This window comes from Pogoniulus pusillus, chromosome 33 (genome assembly GCF_015220805.1).
Source record: "Pogoniulus pusillus isolate bPogPus1 chromosome 33, bPogPus1.pri, whole genome shotgun sequence".
Lineage (NCBI taxonomy): Eukaryota > Metazoa > Chordata > Aves > Piciformes > Lybiidae > Pogoniulus > Pogoniulus pusillus.
In genome coordinates, this window is record NC_087296.1 from 8,727,620 (window position 1) to 8,733,056 (window position 5,437).

The window sequence follows — 5,437 nt, forward strand, 5'->3', positions numbered from 1 at the left end:
AAAATTGTCACAGACTTTAAAGAGTCTTCACTTTGCTCTGGACAGACGTAGGGCATCAAGCAGTATTGGATAAAGAAAAGCTTCAACAAAAACATTCTTTCTTCACTGGCATTGGAGTTATTTTAATGTAATTTCCAGATCATAGAATCATCATAGATTAGTTTAGGTTGGAAAGGAGCTTTAAAGGTCATCTAATCCAACCATTCCCTTCAATGAGCCCAGACTAGATAGGGTTGCTCAGAGCCTCATCCAACTCGAGCTTGAATGTTTCCCAGTAGAGGGCATCTACCATCTCCCTGGACAACCTGTTCACTGCCCTCATTGCACAAATGTCTTCCTAATATCTAGTCTGCCTCTTTTATTTTAAAATCATCACTTCTTGTCCTGTTGCAACAGGCTCAGCTAACCATTCTGTCCCCATTGCTCTTGTAGGCCCTCTTTAAGTTCAGGGCTCAGGGGCTCCAGACAAGGCTGCTCACAGCTCACATGTCTACACTGAGTCTGATCTGAGCTTGCATAGCTGTGCCACATCAGAGCTGGCTTTGGAAACAGGCAACCAAATGCCTGGTGGAGGCATACAGAAGAGGCTGCAGAGCCCTTTGATGCCAGGCTCGGGGACAGGGATTCTCTAGGAGATCTCCTGTTCATCTAGAAATCTCTTGCAGTGTATCTTCTGGTTTCTTGTGATGGTGCAATGGCTTTGGGAGCATCAGGCCTGCAGCACACTCCTTCATCTTGCTCTGTGCTCCAAACACCATATGTTTTTAAATCTTGATTAGTTGAAACTGAACATGTAACACTATGGATTTTAATCCAGTGCTTTTCCAGGAGATCCTCAAGCATTGCCTATAGACACAGGAAATAGATGCAGTCATGGTTGAGGTTAAGAGGAGGGAAACATCTTAGCTGTGGTGTTTATGATTCTTCATACTTTTGGGCTAATGGTTTTGTGTTAGTTACCATCTATATTCCAGTGGTGAGACACTGGCACAGGTTGCCCAGGGAGGTTGTGGATGCTTCCTCTCTGGAAGTGTTTAAGGCCAGGTTGAATGAGGCCTTGAGTGACCTGTCCTAGTGGGAGGTGTCCCTGCCTATAGTAGAAGGTTGGAACTAGATGCTCTTTGAGGTCCTTTCCAACCTATACCATTCTTATGATTCTGTGATCTATATGTAAGGCAGATCATGTTCATAGAGCTAAAGTTAGAGTGACGTATCTGAGGAGTTATCAGGTTTGGAAAAGTTTGTTGTGACTTCAGACTTTTGTTATCCAGATTTTAAGTGTTTTTTTCCTACTTTGTATTTAGGGAAAAAAGCTTTCAATAGGACAAACTACATCAATAGCAAAGCACTCAGCTAGGTGTCTTTTTGAGGCTTTCATCTTATTGTGGATGGTTAGGAAAAAAAAGAGGGTGGAAAACATCTTTAAATTATCAGAGAGAGATATTGCCAGAGAAGGAATACACTGGTGCATAATAATCCTCTTCCATGAAAATATGTGAACTATGTAAAGTGATGTGGTCATATGCAGAATCACAATCAAGAAGCAATTGTTGCTGACAGTGCAGCTTTGCTTCAATCACTTTTGCTCTTTAGCCCTTTGTTGATGGCAAGTTCCAACTTCTCAAGCATGAAACCTGATTCAGTGCACTCTAATTATGGGAGGAAAAGATGACCATCTAGCCCTGGAAAGCTAAGTCAGCACATTAAGTTAGAGGAGGATGAGATTTCTCTTGGGTTAAACTAGAACAGATTCATGTTTCTGATGTCAGGAGAAGCATCCACCTTCCCATCAGTGAGTACTTGAGTTATCATAGCACACACACATGAAAGCCTGGGGTTTGGCATTTTGTTGGCTGGTTACTTTTTGTTTGATGGTTGCTGCTGCAGTTAGGCTTTTTGCTTTGTTTTGCTCTCCTACACACTGAATTTCTCTATTGTCTGACTTTCACACAGGTTGAGTTTTGCTGATGTCAGAGACCAATCAGATAACCACCACAGAGCAGCTTGGCAGGGAATTTAAATAGAAGACATTCAGTGTCAACATCCAGATGTTGACTCAAACGGGAAAGTGGACATTAGGATTGGAAAGAATGAAGGAGTGACAAGACCTGATGACAGCTTTCTACGTTGAGTATAAACCAGGCAATTGACAGCTTTTAATGGAAATCTAATGACGTGAACCCAAAAGGGAGGTGAGAGAGCATTTCATTCTTAATGCAGTTCAGTCCGGGGAGTGAAAATGTTGAAATTTGGGGCAAACCTCTGTCTGAAAATAGACTCAAGGACAAGCCATAGTCACTGCATCAGCCCACATCTTACTTTTGCAAATATAATATTCAGTAATGTAGGGCAGGTATAGTGCAGTTCCTTCTCTCAGAGGAGCTCACTCTCTGTAACAGAAAGGCAACTGACGACCAGAGAGTGAACAGGAATGGCAATGTAAGCCAGTTGTAGTGTCAGCAATGATATCTCACTGATACACCACAGATCTAAGGCAAACATGTACAGGAAAACTCCACAGAAGAAGCTCACAGGGTTGTGCCATTCTGGGAAATGTGCCTAGGCACTGTCTCCTCCTGCCCCCCTGACTTGAGCAGCCTCCCTGCAGCATCCAACACAGCCGTATCTGTAAGGAGAATCTCACCAACAACCCTTTTCCTCTCCTGTGATGCATAGTGGTAAATCTTAGAACATCACTTGAGCATAACTCTGCCAGACTACTTTGTAATTAATATTGCAAATGGCAAAACCAAAGCAAATCCTTTCAAAGAATGTCCCAGTTTAATTTAAAAACATTGAAGTCTCTATTTCCTCTAATATCCAGAAAAGAACATGAGTGTTTTGATGATCATACTTGAATAAACCTGAAATATGCTCACTGCACATGCCACTTCATCTACCCAGCCAAGAGAAGTGAAATATTATAACTCATTCATCACCTGTTACACAGTGAATTGCTTGTTACAGCAAACTGTTATAGACTCCACAACACGTGTTTGGGAGTATAGCACACAGGGCAGAGAGGGGACCTGAGTCCCATTTATCTCAAGTTCTTTCCAGGCTGCATTGATGGTGAAAAACAGCCTTAGAGCAGAGGGTGATGAGAGGTGCAAGACCTCTGTAATGGTCAAGCTGTATAAAAGATCTTTGCATAAATGAGAACTTAGGCTGAGGTCATCATCAGACTTGAAAGCGCAGGTGCTGCCAGACAGCAGAGATGCCCTGAGCACTGCATGCCTGGCTTCAGTGAGGTGCCAATGTCTTTAGACTAGGTGCATAACCCAAGTTGATAATTTTATGCCTCTTTCCACAGCCCCCACCTCTCTATGGTGGGCTTTCTGCACTTGCCACTGTCTGATGCAGTGGTTTAGAACTCCTGGGTCTGGGTTGCTGACAAGTTAGCCGACATGTAGTCACCTCCCCAGCTTCACCGAGGCTAGTCACACCTGCACTCCAAGTCAGACTCTTGATTTCCTTCTTCCACTACAAACATGATCCAGAAAGACATCTCAATGAATCATCAACCTCACAACAAGCTGCTATCCGTGTAAATTGTTTATAGTGATGTACAGAATTCAGCAGAGGAATCCATTTCTGCTCCTCATGCCGACCTCATACTTAGTCGGCATCTATTATGAAGGCTGCCTGTGCATTTGGGAATAGGCCTGCTGAGGCTGATTGCTGCTGTATCCCTGGGTGACTTCAGATAAATCATACAGCTCCATCTGTGTCTCAGTGAAATAGCACCACAGAAAGCTTACATTTCTTGTATCAGCCTGAATACCTGCGATCATCTGAGCCACAAGTAATGATATTTAAAGTCCCCTGAAGCAATAACTGAATGTTGCAGGAACAAACTGCTCTCCGCAGAATAACACTCAGCATATCTATGCCATCAGTTAAGTACATGTTCTCAAGATAGATTTCCTCACAACTGCACATTATAAATCCACCAGCTTCCACGGATTGCTCATCTGAGCTCAAGCTTGTAGTTTGCTGCACACTGGGAACCCAGACAAGATTGCTCCCTAGTTATAGGTGTAAGCTTCCACTGAAATCACCTGCATAGACTGAGGTGGGACAATCTGCTACAGCTCAGCTTTGCCAAGTTGAGCATGGATGCTTTGGTTCGAGGCTCCAGCCAGCAGAGTAGACTGAATACAACCATGTTCTTCTCCATTAAGTGAATGTGGAGTCCAGAGTGTACAGCAGCCTGAGCCTAGCTGCTGTGACCTTGGTGCTACAAAGAGACAAAAGGAAGTTTAAATAGGTAACTGGGGGGGAGAGAAATGAAATTGCAGCATTATCAATGTATTATAATTCAATCTCAGGAAGAGATGCAATTGTGCTCAGCTATGAGGCTATGTTATGCAGCCCACTCCAAAGTTTAGAGATTCTGGGATGTGTTTCAAATGCTGGGTATCTATGACTACTTTTACATGTACAACCTACAGCAATTTTAAAGGCACAAGCCTCAGAAAATAAGTTCCTAGTCTGTAGCCTGGCACTTTGTAAGTAGCCAGCAACGAGACTGGTCAGGGATGGCTATCATCTCCCAGAGCATTCTCACTGAGCTAGACAGGGAAAATGATCTGGCATGAAGACAAGATAAAAAACCTAAAAATCCATGGGATTACTTCCAGCTGGATCAGTTTTTTGGTCTGGTTCACAGCAAAACTTCTGAGATAGCTGTGCCAGTACAACCGAGGAGGTAATGTGCTGTGACAGGACGCACTGGTGCTCAGGGCTTTATTTTATGAAATCAGTTTCATATCTGTCTACTGTGTGAGCAAGAATGGACTCTAAAAACGGCTGTTGTGTTAAATGACCAGTGGATGGATTCACACTTCAGAGCTAACAGGGTCCCAAAAGGAAGGACTAGGAGGGAAGGATTTGTTTAACTTGTAACTCTTGTTTGATTAGCTGTTATTAGGTTGATTATCTGTGAAGCTTATGCCAGTTAGCGATCAATTTTACGTTTGTAACTGTCTCTTATCAACACCCTGTCCTCTTTCCAGCCCCAAATAACAGTAGCAAAGTGTAATTTTACCAGACATTTAGTATGGTTAGTCTCATTTGTTGCATAAAATTCTTGTCATTTGTAATGATGCTAAAGGTTTATAGTCGCATCCCATTTGGGCTTGTGCTCCAGCTTTTGAGTTAGAGTGGTAATCTGACAATTTGTAAAGTGAGTTATGACAATTCAGATATTAAAAAGCAAAGACAAAATGAAGAATCTCCACAATCACAACCAAAGAGAAGGCATCTTTATGGCAAATGCTTGCCTGAGGTCCTCATAATGCTTACCTGCGGTTCTCATTACTGCTCAACCAAGGCCTTTGTGGTTTGTTGTTTTCTATCAGCTACGTTGTGAATGATGCTTGAAAATAGTGCAGTTTAGGTAAGGATAAACAGGCTGTGACACTGCCCCTGCCTC